Here is a 17,732-nt window from a genome sequence, read left to right as displayed (position 1 = left end):
TTCTTGTTTATTAACCAGGTTCAAGGGCTGCTACTCAGCTGAACATCAGGTAGAATTGCTGAGTCAGAACTGACTGCTGGAAGAGGTAGTGAGCTCCCTGTAATTAGAGGTATGCAAGCAAAGACTCATTTATTTGCCAGGGAAGCTGCAGAGGGGTTGTAAATCTGGGGGCCGGGGGAGAGCGGGGGGAATGAACAGGATGGTAACAGAGCCATTTTCAGCTCTGTGGGGCAGGAACTATTTCATTTACCTCTATGTCACCAGTGTCCAGTACAGTACCTGGAAAAGAGATGCCAGGCACTGTGCTTTGCACTTTACACACATTATCTGTCTCACGATTCTGCACAACCTTATGAAGTAGGGATTCCTGTTACCCCCATTTCACAGCTGGGGAAACCAGAGCTCAGAGAGGTTAAGTCACTTACTGAGGAAGGCACAGCTAATAACAATGAGAAGAAGAATTACCTTTTACAGGGGACTTTCTCTGCCAAGTGCCTTCCCTCAACTGTTATCTCATTTAATCCTCATAACAACATCATGAGGTAGGGAGTTATTAACCAGACCTTGCGGGGAGGGGTGACTGTGGTCGTTCATCCAGATCTGCAGCGTGGGGAGGAGAGAGGAGAGAACACTGGCCGGAGAGCTGAGCGACCTGTGTCCCTTCCCAGTGCCTCATGGTCTCTTTGTGTCCTCAGGCAAGTACAACCTGTCCAGGGCCTCAGTTTATCCCTCTGTAAAACCGAGAAGGGAGGTGGAGATGGGCCCGATTTCTCAGCAACTCTCTAGCCGTCATTTTCCATAACTTGATTCCCCACCGTGAGTTCTGGGCCACAACCCAGTTGGCTCCCTCCCTCCACTCCAGAGCTGGCAGGAGGGGATGATCCGCCTCAATTCTCCCACCTCCTTTTTCCTCCTCCTCCTCCTGGGCTGGGACACACCTACTCCAACTTTCTCAGCAGCCTCTTCGAGTGTGCGCCTTCCTGCTCTGAGACTCTGCACCTCCCTCCCGAGCTTGTCAGCCTGGGGCTTGGGAAAGGGGCTCCAGACCAGCAGCCCACCCCGGGGCACCCTCCCCCACCTGAAGGGCACAGGTAAGAACTGCTGGAGGATGGGAAGTTAGGGGGTGGGAGTTGCAAAGTTCATCCATTCTGGTCCCTGAGCGGGGGCTCCTGGAAGGTGGCGACAGAACCAGGAGATGGCTGGGGCAGGCACGGCAGGGGTAGGACAAGGACACCGGGGTCCTGGTCACCTAGGTACACTGAATGAAGCCAGCCCGAGCCTGGGGGCTGGGGATTGGGGCCCAGGAATGGACAAGGCTAGGGCTTTGATCTTCGGGAGAAGCCAGGTCACATTTGCATGTATGGAAAGTTGGGCTCCTTTTCTTGGAAGAATGAAATCCCCTGCTCGGGCTCTCTGGGGCTGAGCCTTCAAGGGGATGTGGAGACAATTTCCTCCTTGATTTTAGGAGGAAGGGCTGGGGCCAGGGAACCGAGAGGTGCTGAATTCTCCTGTGTGTCCAGGAGGCACAGGGTCCCTAAAACAGACAAAGCCACCTGGTGAGGGGGAGGGAGGGCGGGAGGGTGACTCTCTACGACTCTTTAGAGGCACCCGGATTAGAACCTCAGCTTTCCTGGCTGTTGGATGGGGGTGCTCACTGTCTCCAAGGGCTGCGAAAGGCAGCGAGTCTCAGAGGCCAAGGGCAGCACTGCGGTGGGCGTGGGGAATGGGTGCAGCTCTTGGGGGAAGCAGGAATCTGACGCCTATCTGTGGGGGAAGGAGAGCTGGAGTGGAACGCTGAACAGAGCCACCAGGCCAGAGTTCAGCCCTCCACTTGGGGTGGGGGGCGCGGGTGCTATTGGCCCCAGTGTGGGAAGCAGCAGGCCATGCTGAGGTTGGCTAAGGGCTCAGAAAGGCTGCCTCTGTCCCCAGACGCACAGCACTCAGGGGCAAGGCCTGGGCTCAGGAGAGCAGGGAGGTAGAGAAGCAGGCTCAGAACGCAGCATTTCCAATCCTTCAGCTCCTTTTAAGGTGGGGGTGCTGAGCCCGGGCAGGTGAGCAGTGCCCTCCATGCAGAACCAACTAACAGTTTTTATTACAGCTGATACCCACTGGATGCTTCCTGTGTTTGGGGATGGGGCTGAGTATACACGGTTATTTGAAAATGTTGGGTTTTCAAAGCAGGCAGCGGGAAAAGAGAATTTCATTATTCATGTCCCTGTAACTCAAAGGCGGCGTGGCCTGAAAGAGTTTCATAGTGCTCTGGGCCTACCTATTTCCCTACATTTTCAATAATGGTGGTTGGATTATTGTTAAGATCTGTTCTTTTTTTTTAATTAATTTTTTATTGGAGTATAGTTGATTTACAATGTTGTGTTAGTTTCTGCTGTACAGCAAAGTGAATCAGCCATACATATACATATATCCACTCTCTTCTAGACTTCGTTCCCATATAGGTCATTACAGAGCACCGAATACAGTTCCCTGTAAGATCCATTCTTAATCGATTGACCCCAGCAAGGCTGCTGGGTAGGCAGAGCAGGAATGATTGCATTTTGCAGGTGAGGAAGCTGTGGAACTCAACACCCTGGTGCAGGAAGAGGCAAGATCGGGTTCGCCCCAGGGCTCTCCACGGAGCACAGGTTACACTTCTGGCAGGAAGGGGCTGAGTCCATGAGTTGGCCAGGGTGGTGGAGCGAAACAGTGAGGCCCCGTCAGCCACAAGCTCCCTGGGTCTCAGTTTCCTCATCTGTAAAGTGGGGAGGAACTGGAGGGAGTCAAGGTTTCCCTAGAACTCCCCCGTTTCCATGACCCTTAGTGGCCTCCTTAAGGACTCAGAGAACCAGACCAGAAAGACACTGACACTCTTCAGCCCCTACATGTCAGCTGTGCCTGTGCTTTCCACTGGGAGGGGCTGCCAGGCCCCCCTGCCCCAGGCCTCTGTGAGCTGGGCCACCACCCTCTGCTGCCTGCACACTCTTCCCTGGGTATCAATGAACTCACCTCGGCCTGGCGGTTTTCCTTCTTGTTCTCACCAAGTACGCGAGAACGTGGGGCAGCCTTAGTGGAAACCAGTGTGTGCTAGGGACAATGGGGTGGCATAGGTGGGGAACTTGCTGTACCTGCCGGATGCGCCCTGCCTTTTGGGTTCCTTCGGTAATGTGTGCGCTGAGCCCCTGAAAGCTTCCCGTGCTTCCTGGGTCCCCAGCACAAGCTGAGCTAACTCAGAAGCTCAGTGTTACTGTTTCTATGACTAATGGAACTAAATGCTTACATTTACAATAGGGGTTTCCAGACAGGTTTAAAATGAAGAGTGTGGGTCCAAATCCTGCATATTATCGGTTGTATGACCTGGGCCTCAATTCCTTTAAACCTCAGTCTCCTCATTTGAAAAAATGGGGTGAATGATAGTTCCTTTCTCAGAGATTGATGTGAAAATTAAATGAGATAATGCATGTAGTGCCAGGGCCTTGTTTATGCTGGTCACAGTCATCAATTATTTGCCTCCTCTCCACTTCCCCTGGGGTGGAGATCATCTCACGGCACCCTGAAGTGTTCCTTCCTAAGACAGATCACAATTGTAATTATTAGTTATTTGCGTATATTTTGTTTGATATGGTCTCTCCTACTAAGTGCTGCTCTCTGCTCCGGAACCCGTGTCTAGTACAGCACCTGGCACGTAAAAGAAACTCACTGCATATATGTTGAGAGAATGAATGAAGCTTCACTTCTAATTCACAGATGAGAACTGTCGCTCAGAGGAACTAAGCATTAGTCCAACCCCATCATAGATAAGAGTGGAAGGGTCGCTAGAGATCATTGAATCCGACAGGGAGAGACACGGAGGCCTACTTAGAGAAGGCTGATAACTTGGCTGCGGTCACACAGCAAGTGAGTGGGGAAAGCAGGGTCACAAGGCAGATCTTTTCACCTTCCTTTTCCTCTCTTTGCCTCGCCCACCTCAGGACAGGGTCCTGCTCCCTGTGTGGGTGGTCAGCCTCAGAGGCCAGTGAATGGCCCCCATACCCCCTGGAGGCAATTTGGGATCAACAACAACATTGATCCCTAAACTGTAAGATGCCTTTCAGGGGACAGGGGACACAGACCTCATCAATCAGACCCCTCCCCCAACACCTACCAACACACACACACACACACACACCCACACACACCTGCACACCATTCCCTCACTATTGCCAGAGAGTCAGCAAGAATCTGCAACTGTACAAGTGCAAGGTGCTCAGGAGTTCCCTGAAGTCTCCCTTCAAGAATTACTGGTTCCATTTTACAGATGGAATCATAGATTTGGAATTATTTGCCTAAAGTCAGTAGCCAGTTTGCAATGATGTCCTGGGTCAATGCACCGCCCTGAACATGGGATTTAAAGGTTGAAAAGAGACCTCTGATGTACTAAGCCCCTCGATGTGCCTGTCACCAGGTTAGACTGTGTCACATATACCTTCTCTTCTACTCTGCACAACCGCCCTGCGGGCCCGCAATCATGATCCTCTATCACTTCTTTTTGTTGCTGTTCTTGTTGTTTTCAGTGTGGATGTGAATAGAGACTCAGAAAAGCTAAGCCACTTCCTTTCAGTCGCACAGCTTCTGTTTTCTCAACAGATCTTAGTTCAATAGACACTTAGCACTTACGATGCGTCAGGCCCCCAGAAACTCACAGCTGGTAGAGGCAGCTAAGTGGGTGGTTTAATACCTCGAGGTAGGTGGTAAAATGAAGGCAAACTGGGGCTAGCAGTGGCCCGAGGAGCCATACATAGATAGCCCAGTTATGAAGCTGGTGGAGGAAGGCTTCTAGGAGAGTCTGAGACTGAACATCAGTTTTGAAGACTGAATGACGCTTAAAAAAAGAAAGAAAAGTGGGAAAGGCAATTCAGAAAGCAAAAGTAGCATATGCAAAAGCATAGCAGTTAAAAGAAAATGGCATGTGTGTGCAGAAAACTATCAGCTGGGTGGGGAACATTTGGAGACGTGCTCTGAAAGGCAGGATGGGGTCAGGTCACTGAAGGCCATGTGTGCCAGGCCAAGGAGTATGACTTTTAAAATATATATATATGTATATAATTTATGTATAATTTTTTACTAATGAGAAATTACAGAAATACCAAAAGGAAGCAGAAGAGTATTAAAAAAAAATCACTCAGCTTCAATAATTACGTTTCCCCTATACCTCCACCAACTCTCCCCTGATCAGATTATTTTGAAACAAATCTCATATACATAATTGCATCTGAAAATATTTCAATATACGTCTTTAAAATGGTAGGATTTCAGGGAATCATCATAGGCGCATGGCTTTTGTTTTGTAAATACTGGAGGACCACGTTAAAGAAGTTTAATTCAAAGAGTGTCTTGGTGGAGCCAGAATTTAAGGAGGGGTGAGAGCAGAAGGTGATGATATCTTGTTGTCTCCCCCTTGGCCAATCACAGTGCCCGACTGTCCACCACTACCCACTGATTGACAAACTACCTCCTGAATGAGGTGATGCCGTAAGCGTTTTCCAGTTAGGAGCCTGCAGAAGAGACAAATGCCTTCCCTGCCCGCCTTTCTCCATTCCTGAGACTTGTGGGTCACTTCAAGGTGACCTGGAATGGCAGGTGAATGGCAGCTGCCCATCTTCTGGCTGAGGGCAGGGAGCCCACAACAGAGAACTCTCCAGTTCCAAGTTCCCGTTCAGCTCCAGTACCCACAGCAGTTGGCCTCAGTGCCAGCTGAGCAGGATTGTACGTGCCAGCTGTGGGGTAACGTCAGCATGTATGTGCCTGTTGGCCCACATGTGCTCACGTGTCCCAGGTCAGAGCTGCTGTCTGTCCCTGCAGCATCCCCTTCCCTCTGGGTCCTCCCAGCAAATGCAAGGCTAGACAGCACAAAACGCATCACTGAGATGCTTAGACGCTTAGCCTTGGGAAGCGGCAGACCTTGACACCAGTATGGCTCTGGAGCCAGGGTGCTGGAGATCTGGTCCTGGCTTTGCCGCTTTCCAGCTCTGTGAGCTTGGGCACATCATTTCACCTCTCTGAGGGTTGTGGGCTGGATAATGTTATCTATCAATACCTCACAGAGCTGCTGTGAATGGATCCACACGAAGCTCTTAAGCTCTTAGCACAGCAGTCAGCACATGCCAAGAGCTCACTAAATGTTAGCTACTATTACAGATTTGGGGGCTTCCTGAAGTCTTGGGAATTGACTCAGAGAATCACAGCATCTTGTAAGATTCGAATCCTAGAATCTCAAGCTCTTGGAAGCATGTAATTAGAAGAACTCTACTGGATTTCTTGTATAAATCTCTACTCTGTGTAAAGATTGCTCTTTACACGGTGTCTCTGACAGATGGTTGGCCTGACTTTTTTTTTTCCTTTTTGTAAACACTCAAAAAGAGGGTGTATCAACTATAAGTTATAGCTTGATGAATTTTTACAAAGTGAATGCAAACGGTGGCAAACCAGGAACCAGAGCAAAAAGCAGACATCACCAGCACCAGTGCCCTTCACACAACCTCCAGATGCCCCTTGTCAGTCACTGCCCCCCACCCTAAGCATAGCTATTATCCAGCCAGTCGGGCCGTTCTCAAATATCTTCTGGAGGGGTTGTGTACCATTGTTAGGAGGACTCTAATTATTAGAGAGATTCAGTGTGTTAATCTGGAAGTTGCTGAGTTAAGCTTTACCTTTAAATTATCTTGCTTTTACTGTCTTATTTCAGCGGCAGCCTAGTTTAGAGCTGAGCATCCCAAACGCCTAGGGCTGTTTTTAAAAATACAGCTTTCTCAGCCCCATCCTGAGTCTACATCATTGGAATGTGTGGTCTGGCGGTGGAGCCAGGGAATGTGTATTTTTACAAGCTCTAAGGAAACTCCAGGTGAGGTCCGACTGGGTTTGGGAACCACTGGGAACCACTTCGACTCAACTCAGATCTGACCATTTCTTCCAATCCATGCTCCACACTTACTAGGCATTGACCTTGGACAAGGCACTTGGACTTTCTGACTTTTCAGTTTTTTCATTTGTTAAAGTGGAAATGATATGATAGTACCTACCTCCTTGGGTTATTGAAGGCTCTGAGACATCCCCAGGGAAAGTGCTCACTAATTGATAGGTGCTATAATCAGCATTGCTATTACTGGGAAGAGACCATCTGCGGTGTAGCCAAGGGAGTGTTGGATTTGGTATCTGAAGCCTTGTGTTCGAGTCCTGGCTGGGCCGCTTGCTAGCCCTTGCTAGCTTTGGACAAGCCTTTTGACCCCCATCTCGGGGCCTCAACTTTCCCATCTATAAAGTGGAAATACTTCTTGCTCTACATTTAGGGTCTTTGAGGGGATCAAAAAAGAAAATGGGCCAGAAAACTGCTCTGAGGACGGAAAAATGCTGCATGAAGCAAGCCCCAATGAATGTGAACTCAGCTGAACCTGGGAATCCAGTGCAAAATGGGCTGCCATTGTCCTTGCGGTTCTGGGGAGGGCGGGCCATGGTGGGGGTGGGGACAGGAACTGCTGAGGCATCGGTTTTCCACAGCCCTGGTAGGACCTGGCATGGCGCCCGAGCTCTTGGGTTCTGAGAATTGTCTCCTTTCTGGTTCCTGGGACAGGAAGAGTCCACGATCCCATAGCCTTGAAATCCCATGCAATTTGCCACAGTCAGAAGTCACCTGGAGTTCCCTTTTATTATTTAAATCCTTTTCCTTTTATTAAAAGTCTTCTTTGAAGTCCTTTACTAGTACTTTTAGAAAACTTTTAAATTAAGTATAATATGCATACAGAAAAATGCACAAATCCTAAGTGTGCAGGCTCAATGAACTTTCCAGAAACTGACCAGCTCCCAGATAAAGAAACAGAACTTTACCACCATTCCAGAAACCTTCTTTGTGCCCCTTCCAGTTACTAACCACCCCTCTTCCCCTGCCCAAGGGTAACTTTACCTAATGTAATCCATACATGAGTTTTGCCTGTTTTAAAGTTTTATATAGTTGGAATAGCACAGTATGTACTCTTTTGTATATAGCTGTTTCCACCCCACATTATGTGCGGGGGATTCATCTCTGTTGTTGCCTAGAGCAATACTTTCATTTTCTTTGATGTATAGTATTCCACTATATGACCAAGCCACAATTTACTTAGCCATCTGCTCTTGATGGACATTCAGGCTATTTCCAACAGAGGGCTATTATAAACAGTGCTGCTCTGAACATTCTCGTGTGAATCTTTCATGAACATACGTACACACTTCCGCTGTGTAAATGCCTAAGAGTGGAATTATTGGGCCCTTGAGGTATGTGTGTGTGGCTGGAACCCTTTGATTTTTCAGTTCAGTTCTATTCATTGCAAGGGGAACATTGTGAACAATGTTCACAACATTGTGTCTCTATCTGGGACAGACCTGTCCGCAAGAAGGTAAACAGTTGTCTCTGGGGTTTGAGATGCTAATGAGTGGAGACGTTTGCAGACTCAGAGACTTCCAGGCAGGAATCAGATCTGTTGTTTCCCTCTCCTGTCTGCTCTTCTGTTTGACTTTAGAGATAACCTTGTGGCTGCTTTGCCCGGGAGCCAGTGTTCCCCATCTACAGGGGAAAACATGCCCTCCGAGTTCTACCACAGCCCTATGAAATCAAACTTCTTAAGAATGAGGCTGTGATTTTTAACACACTGACATTTGAGAAGCACTCGTCTAGCCTAAAAGAGTCATGGAGATTTCGGTCTTTTCCTAACTTCCCCACCCGCCTCTCTCCACCAGAGCCACGAGAAGGCCACATATGCAATATCAACTTTGCAACAAGGCATGGTAGAACACGGGATCCTAAAGAAAGCGATTACCACCTTCAGCGGATCCCAAACACCAGTCACGGAAATCACCCCGGGAGCTTGTTAAACATCTATTCCTGAGCCCCACCCCTAAGGATTTTGATTCAGTAGATTTGGGGTGGGGCTTGGACTATGTATTTGTAACCCCTACACCCACCCGCTTCGGGAATTCCCAAGATGTAGCCCCTGGTTCAATTCAATGGCCAGCCCTGTCTGATGAGAACACAGCAGGCCCAGCAGTTCTGTTGAGTTCCGTGTCTGCCAGTGGCTGGGTGGAGCACAGAGTTACCATGGGTAAGAGGAACCGGTGTGGACACAGCCCAGGGGGCTTGAATGTGGGACTCTGGGCTTGAGCTGGAGTCCCCGCAGAGGTTCATTTGCATCTCATTAGTATGCACCTTGATGCTCCCAAATCATCCCTAACCCCTCTCTTGCCTCTGGCCCTACAGTTCAGGTTCAGCCAGCTCCACAGCAGGACCGCCAACAGCGGAGGGAGCTGCCTGTCTTGTCCCACTGCTAGAACCAGCTCCTCACCTGCCAAGCAAGGCCTGCCTACTTGCCAGCTTTGTCCTAAGCTGTTCTGCTCAGAGAGGATTGGACTTGGACAGACAGACAGCACTGCTGGGCTGGGTTCAGCCAGAGGGAGAATGATGGAACTGGGGATGAAGGCTTTGCTGAGAATCTGTGTTTGCTGGTGGGAGAGGACATACAGTTATATGATCCCTGGTGTGGGGGAAGGATCATAAAACTCTCCCCCTCCCAAGAGCTCTTTCCACGCTGTAGGCACCGTCGCGGAGCAGGCCAGGGAACTGCTAGACACCCAGGTTATCTGAGTTTTAATCCTGCTTTGGCCGCAAACTAGCTGTGTGAACTTGGAGCTTAGGTAACCTCTCTGAGTCTCATTTATCCCTTCTGCAAAATGAGGATAATTACAGGGTTGCTGTAAACCAGCTTAAAAGTGATAATGCCTGCCAAGCACATACCACAGGGCCTGGCGCATAGTAAATGTTCAGTAAACATCAGCTATGACCAGGGCCTGTGCCTCTGTAAACATTTCCTATTCCCCAAATGTCGCCTTCTTCAGAGCATCATTTGACAACAGCTCAGTGGAGGGTTACCCAGGAAGGCAGGAGAGCAGGGACTAGTTCCAATTCCCAGATGGACAAGTGGAGGCCCCATGAAATGAGGGGGTTTGCTCAGGAGTCTCCGGCTTGATCCCCTCCCGGGCCCTCTGATATATTACCAAGGCCCCTCGGCACCAAAGGAGTGCTAAATGCTTTGCATGCATAAGCTCATTGAATCCTCCAAGTAGGTAACCGCTGCCAGCCCCATTTCACAAATGGGGAAATGGAGGCTCGGAGAGAGGAAGCCAGGCCCCCAGACGAAAGCACAGGCAGGATGGGAGGGCAGGTCTGACCCCGAAGGCTGGCTCCTTCCCCTGCACTCTCCTGGGTAGGAGACCCTGCCTGTGTGGGTTCTGAGGAGCCCCAGGTTGGGAGAGGAGCCGGGTTGCAGGGAGCCAGTGCAAAGCAGGGCAAAGCACCCAGGATGGGGAGACCGGGTTCTGGTTCCAGGTGCGCCACCAACGTGTGATGTGACTTAGTACGTAGCACTATGGGACTTCCCTTCTTGGGGCATAGTTTTCCGATCTCTACAAAATGGAGATTAGATTCCTAGCAGTTTGTAAACTGTGCCCTAGGGAGTCTTGGGAACTTCACAGGGATGTCTCAGAAGGTGAAGGTGGGAACGAATGGGCACGGGACTCAGGGCAGCAGCTGGGTTTCAATCCAGTTTCCATAATGATAACGATCGTTTTTAAATAACAGCCAATATTTATTTAGCGGTTGCTAGGTATCATGCACTGTGTTAACTGCTTAATATGAATTATCTAGTCGAACCTTCAGAACTATCTGAGGTGGGTTCAGTTAGTATCTCTCTTTTAAAGATGAGGAAAACAGAGGCTCAGAGATCCAAGTCATCCTGTTGGAACTTGATGTCTAGACGTCTGAAAACTCATTCATAGTTCCTGGAAAGACACAGGATTTCATTGGATCAAAGAGTTTCAAGGAACGCAGAAGAGGAAGGACCCCGCCGGATGAAGTCCATGCAGCAGGGACATTCTGGCCTCTGCAATCTGTTCTGCCCTCTGAAAGGAGCTTTCCGGTCCTCCGGGGGAGTCTATCTCTTGACTTCAGAACACAACCTTCCAGGCTTGCAGAGAGCCACCCCCAAACCCAGGCCTTCAGGGCAGCCTCCTCCCATACAGGAGGCCTCCTGGTCCCTGCCTGGCCAGAGGCTGCCCCACCAGGAGGAGAGACTCCAGGGTTCCCCCTGGCCTTCCCATAGGGCTGAGTTCACACTGTGCCCTGATGGATCCCAAGGCACAAACGCAGAACTTAGAGGAGGTGCTCTGTTCCTCTTGCTTTGTCTCCAGAGCTTCTAAATGATAAATAGGTTCAATGCCCTGCTGAACTGGAGCTGGTTTTGCTCTTACAAACCTCTCTGGACAGAGAGCCCTGGAAGAAGTGGGGCAGGATTCGCCCTCCGTCCAAGCCCTCTGATCCTGGGATGCCCTCTGATTTAGGGAGTTTTCAGCTCCAGATGCAAAGCTCATGGACCCATATAGGCAACCCCAAGACGAAGAGATCCCTTGCTCTCTCTGGGGCTCAGTGAGTGTCAGGGGCTCCAAACTCAAATGTCTACAGCTGGCGGGAGCCTCAGGGATGAAGCAGGCCCGGTGTGTGAACAGGAGGCCATCCTGGATTGTATTTTCTTCACAGTTTGGAAAGAGCTGTAGGTACAGATATGTGTCTCTTCTATTAGAAAACCACCTTGGAGATAAACGGTAGCTGAAATGGCCTCCACATCTGGGAGAGCTTGGGGAGGGGGGACTAGAGAGCCCAGGCCCCATCTAAAGGGGGCAGCCACCACTCAACTCCAGCCAACCATGTCATGGGTGGACACAGACAGTGCCCTCCACTTTGGTAAACAGAAGTTGGAATCTAGATTTTTGGGTGAAGCTTCCCAATGTTTATATGTTAAGTAATTAAGTAGAAAACCATCAAACAACAAAACAATGTATTATAGGCCCAACAAAACTAATGGCAGCTGGACAGCTTGCACACCACCCCTTGGCCACAGGGGATGGTCTTGAAGGGCTCTAAGATTTTATGTCCAGCAGCACGACCCTCCCTCCTTCTGCTCCTTACAGAACCATCATGTAAATCCTGTGATGGGATCCCACCTCACTACAGGTCTTTTCTTTGGGCTGAATTGCCTTGGGCCACCTCCCTGATCTTGCAGGTACCCCTCTCTCCTTGCTCCCTCTAGTCTGTCTGCAGTCTCCTTGCTCCTGCCCCAGAGCCTTTGCACTGTCTGTTTCTTCTGCCTGGAACTCTTTCTCAAGATGGCTTTGTGGCCCTCCCTCTGCTCAAATGTCACCTTGTCACGTAGGATTTCCCTGACCGCCCTTTCAAAAACAGCGCCCCCTCCATCACTCTCTAACCTTGCCTTGCATGATTTTCCTTCATATCACTTTTCATCACCTGATGATAGAGTATATTTTTTAATTTATCATCGCCCTCTCTCTGCCACTAGAATCCAATCCCCACAAGAGCAGGGACCTCACCTGTCCTATTCTCTGTTCTAGAATGCCCTCACAGGGTAGGCCCTCAAAAAAGAAGTATTGAGTGAGCGAGTGAATAAATGACTTTGGCAGAGGAAGTCCAATAACAAAACACTTTCTCATCATCTCCCACTTTGTCTCTTTTCTTCCTTAAAGCCCAGGTGCCTGGAAGCCCTGTGTTTCCTTCAAATGTCTATCTCCCCAGGGTCACATTCTGACTTTCAAGGGCCCTAGTCACTTTAGCTTTTGTGGGCCCCTTCCTCCATGAAAAAAATTAGAAATTATATTTAAGCACAACATTGGTATAAAGATGAATATATGGGCTAGTGGCTCCCACACTGGACAGCTCAGACATAGAACATTTCCATCACTGTAGAAAGTTCTGATGGAGTGCTGCTCTAGAGAATCAGCCCCAGCCACTCCAGCCCCCTCTGAGTCTCCCTTCTTGGAATATGGATTCCTGTTCTGGGTCAGTACTTGAATCCACAACCTACTAGATGGGTAAACCCAGGCAAGAGCCTTCCATTGATCTGAGCTTCAGTTTCTCATTTACAAAATGACAGTGATAATAAGTGTCACAATAAGGATGAGGTTGGTACAATAACTAACTGGCACTGAGTGTTTCCTGTGCTGGGAATGTACAATGCATTGACTCTTGCAGCCTTCTCAGCAGTTCCATGAGATAGCTGCTACTCTCATTTCCCCTTTTTCTGGGACCAGAGAGGTTAAATAACTGCCCAAGGTCACACCGCTGTTGAGTAGGATTTGAAAGCAGGCATATCCGACTCTAGAGACCACTTTCTTACTATTAATTCTATCCAATAATGGGTCTTCTCCCCAAAGACCAAGTGAGAAAATGCATGCAGATGTGTTTTGAAAACATATAGATTACCATCCAGATGTAAGACAGTATAATTTTTGTCATCAATAATAATAACCAGAATACTGATAAAAAAGGGGACCCCAAGTCCCAGCTCCCTTTCACCCATGCCCTAGGCGAGAACTTCCTTTTCAGTCGTTTCTCTTCCCCTTAGTTCCAGGCTTGGGTAGGCCTTGCTTTTACAAGCAGCTCTCCTGAGACTGCCTCCCAGTCCACTGGTGGTTCCAGCTGCCTTTTACCAAGCCATTATTGGTCCCAATAAGGTGTTACTCTGCGTCTTTCCTCCCTATGCTTTCTCCTATCATATTAGCTGTCTTTCCGCCAGCCCTGGGAAGTAGGTAGAAGTAGCTATTATTATCTCCATTTTACAGACAGGTAAATTGAGGCTCAGAAGAAGTTCTGTGGCCTTCCCAAGGTCACATGGCCCATCCAGGGCTCAAGCCTCTGGTCCTTTTCCTGCTCATACCCAGTTCTTTGATTTGTTTTTGTTACACGAGAACCCAGCAGCGGCTGCCTACAAACTAGCACAGGACTCAAGTGTTCATCCAAGTTTCTTAGAAGTAAATCAGTCCCTCCTACCAATTCCTGAATTCCAGTTGGCTTAAACCAATAGAGCTGGTGTTCAAGCCCAGTCCACACTAGAGTGGGAATTTGAATGTGAAAATTCCCCTTTTGATCTGATGTTAGATTACTCTTCCTAGCATATAGTTCTGCTCTGGTCCTGCCTCTTCTCTAAAACTTTCCATGGCTCCCAAAGACTAAGTAGAAAAATTATTTCAGTAGCTAAAGACTTCCTAACAAGCAGGTACCTGGAATGTCAACATTCTTTCACTTACAGTTTTACTCTGGCTCAAAGGCACAACCCCTCCTAATTCCTGCTCCCTGGTCCCACCCTCCCCCCACTTCCCAGCCTTTGTCATAAACAGAATATATTTAGGATTCTTTCTTGAGAGCCATAGGAGCCAGCCCTAACACTGGATGCCTGGGACAGAGATGGGGGATGGGGGTGGGAGGTCAGAAAATAAATGCTGAGGGCACCCAAATCCTTTGTAAATTCACATTCAGATTTTGGGGGGAGAGTATGGACATTCTCCAATCCAGAGGGATGAATCCAGTGACTCCTTCTTTCAGGAAAGACTCTCCAAACTTTGAAAAATATCTTCCCTCTTTGCTTCTCCCCTCAGTCTAGGAAATCCAGAGCACTCAGCTTCAGGAGATCCGGCTCTCTGTTATCAGTACAGCCGCCCCCTTCTGGGTGGCCTTGGGTGTGCCAGGCAAACCTCAGTTTGTCTTACCTGAGAAATGGGAGTAAAAGGACAGATGCGTTTCCTAGGAGTATGCTGTGGCTATTAGTTAATGTCTGTGTCATGCCTAAGAAAAGGGAAGCTGCTGGGCCATGAGGGAGAATGTCATTGCTGATCTGTGCCTGGGTGATGGGAGGAATTTCATTGTCAGAAACAAAGCCTGGGGACTTCCTTGGTGGCACAGTGGTTAAGAATCCACCTGCCAATGCAGGGGACACGGGTTCGATCCTTGGTCCAGGAAGATCCATATGCCGTGGAGCAACTAAGCCCGTGTGCCACAGCTACTGAGCCCACATGCTGCAACTACTGAAGACTGCGTGCCTAGAGCCCGTGCTCCGCAACAAGAAAAGCCACTGCAATGAGAAGCCCGTGCACCTCAACGTAGAGTAGCCCCTGCTCGCCGCAACTAGAGAAAGCCCGTGGGCTGCAATGAAGACCCAACGCAGCCAAAAATAAATTAAAAAAAGAAAGAAAGAAACAAAGCCTGGCATTTTGAACAAATTTGGTAGGAGCTTCTTTAGCGGAAGTTTGATTTGGCTTTGAATTTCTTCAAGTACATCTGCTTCCCCGTGGAAGGGATAGAATTACCAACAGTGTCACAGGCTCCTAGAACTAAAATGCCTGAGCCACTGCTCATGGACCATTACGGATACAGGTCACAGAGCATTAGAATCACAGAACACCCAACCACACCGCTTAGAACATGTAGGCGGGACACAGGATGTTAGCATAGCAGAGCCTCCGCTTATCAGATCTGGAGGGGCTCTTAGTCCAGTTTTTCAAACCTGTGCTTCCCAAGGGAGTGAGGGACAAACCTGGGGGCAGGGTCCTAGGCCTCGAGCCCTGCTTCAGTAGTGCAGCTCTGCTTTTATCTGTTTATAGGCTGTGTTTCCAAGTACAATTTCATCAGGAAAAAAGAGATTCTGCCCCTGAAAGCAATAGAGGGGTCTGAAATCACAGATCCATTCCCGCCCCTTCCCCCAACATACACACATCATTTACAGATGAAGAAGGAGGTCCAGAGGGCTTAGGTGACTGATTTGACCAGTCACAGGAATAAGTGACTTTAGACCTAGGTCTCCTGAGATCCAGGTCAGCTTACTACACTGACCACTGAATAGGCATCGCGAATGATTTTCCTGATCCACAGCCAGAGGCAATCCCATAGGCCTGCACAAGCTGAAGAACCTACCAGTATAAGATGGAAAGGACTTTAGAGCTCTCCTTGTTTCCCCCAAGGGCACCTATCCCGCTAGAGTAGCATATCCTTCCCGAGTGGCCACACAGAATCTGCTTGGATTCCCCCAGTGACGGGGAGCTCTCCACATTGTGAGATGAGTCGTTCCAGAATTGCACTTGAGATCACTAACCAAGAAAATGAGGATAGATCTCAGAGCACTTATCCTGCCAGTTGTGTTCAGACTTTTATCAATGACTCGGATAAAGACATAGATGTTACAACCACCAAGTTTCTGAACGTTAGAATTAAGATTCTGGGATGCTGGGGCAGTGAGTGAAACACAAGGAGAAATGAATCACTGTCTCATTAAAATCCTACGTCATTTAGTTGCAGAAGATCAGCCTGCACAAGAACAGATTGGAGAAGATATGAAAAGACATCTGAGAGTTTTCATTACCCACAAACTCAACAGTGAATAGTCTGAGCTGGCTGCTAAAAAGTAATAGTACTTCGTAATATTTTTCAAAAATTGTGTCACATGTCACGTTCAGCATTTATGTACATTAACTCATTTCATTCTCAAAATGGTATTATGAAGTCAGGAAACTAAGAATCAGAGAAGGTAAGCCACTTGCCCAAAGTCACACAGCCGGAAGCTTTGTCCTGTGAACCACCTTCTGCTGCCTTCCCCATGCATGAAATGGGGTTGGGAGTTACATGGAGACAGAGTTTGATTCACACCTATGTCCTAAAAGGGTCCATTCACGAAACCCCACACCTGCACTTGCTCACACCCGTGTACACACAAGCCCCACAGCTACCAGTTTATTTACTCGCACAGTATGCATTCTGCCAAGCAGGCGCACACAATTATTCAAAATTGCCTCCTAAGTGTGTATGTGTGTGTGTGTGTGTGTGTGCTTTCTTGCAAATGTGCACATTCACCCACATGCAGATTTCTCTCTGAGTCTGGGGAGCCAAGAGCATGAGGCCCCACCCCAGACAAGCGCCTGCTCACAGCTTCCCAGCAGAGCCTGCGGCTGGGCCAGCAAGCTTAGACTTGACCAGGGACCAGCGGATTCCTGCTCCACTGGGGCGCAAGCTGGGCCTTCTCCAGGGGGTTCAGTCTACCCCACCCTCACCCCGACCTCAGGCTTTGATTCTGCTTTGGCTTTGAGACTAATATTTATTGAGTGCTTTTCTATGGGCCAGGCACCAATGCTAAGCATATTAATGTACACGATCGTATTTCATCTTCATAAAACCCCAGGAAAGAAGTACTGTTAATAGCCCCATCTTACAGATGAGGAAACTGAGGTTCAGAGAGGTTAAATTCCCCAAGGTTATACAGTTAGCAAGTGGTGGAGTTGGGCTCGAACCCAAACAGTTGGATTTACAGGTGAACACAGTTTCTCTTTCTGGCAGCATGGTTGGGAGGAAAGAACCTGGCTCTGGTTCTCACCCTGTGACTTTGGGCAAGTCCCTTTCTTTTTGGGGGACTTTATTTTCCAGCATCAAAAAGGAAGGAATGATCGCTAAAGGTTCTTTCAGCTTTCACTTTGTCATTGCTTTCCCTAAGTCCAGATCCTTTCATTTTTCAATTAGTATTTATTGAGCTCTGTTATGTACCAGGCACTGATCTAGGCACTGGGAATTCGTGCATGAATAAGATCAAAAAGCTCCTGTCTTCATGGAACCTAGCATCTAGGGCAGGAGACAGTAAACAAATAAATAAGAACATATTGGGAGGTGACAAGTGCCATGGAGAAAATGGGGTGATGTGATAAAGAAGGGCTTTAGGAAGGAGGCTACAACAAACTGGGGGTTAGGCAGTGACATTAGAGGTGAGAAATGGATAATAACAAGAAGCTAGCCATGGGAGAATCTTAAATAGAGGGAAACAGCAAGTGCAAAGGCCCTGAGGCAGATCCCAGTT

At 48.6% G+C, this 17,732-nt stretch overlaps 2 protein-coding genes across 2 annotated transcripts in view; one reads left to right on the top strand and one right to left on the bottom strand.

Annotated features, from left to right (window-relative positions):
- SLC36A1 (solute carrier family 36 member 1) overlaps positions 1 to 17,732 on the bottom strand; it is a 166,850-nt gene that overhangs the window by 13,971 nt on the left and 135,147 nt on the right. The gene's annotated exons all lie outside the window — the stretch shown is intronic.
- The window catches only part of FAT2 (FAT atypical cadherin 2), an 86,016-nt gene continuing 69,212 nt past the window's right edge, over positions 929 to 17,732 (top strand). Inside the window, exon 1 of the mRNA XM_067732324.1 lies at positions 929 to 1,091. The gene's annotated coding sequence lies outside the window, so the exon portion shown is untranslated. The remainder of the gene's footprint in view (positions 1,092 to 17,732) is intronic.

The sequence above is a fragment of the Pseudorca crassidens genome, chromosome 3 (assembly GCF_039906515.1).
Source record: "Pseudorca crassidens isolate mPseCra1 chromosome 3, mPseCra1.hap1, whole genome shotgun sequence".
Lineage (NCBI taxonomy): Eukaryota > Metazoa > Chordata > Mammalia > Artiodactyla > Delphinidae > Pseudorca > Pseudorca crassidens.
This window is presented reverse-complemented; position numbering and strand designations above follow the sequence as displayed.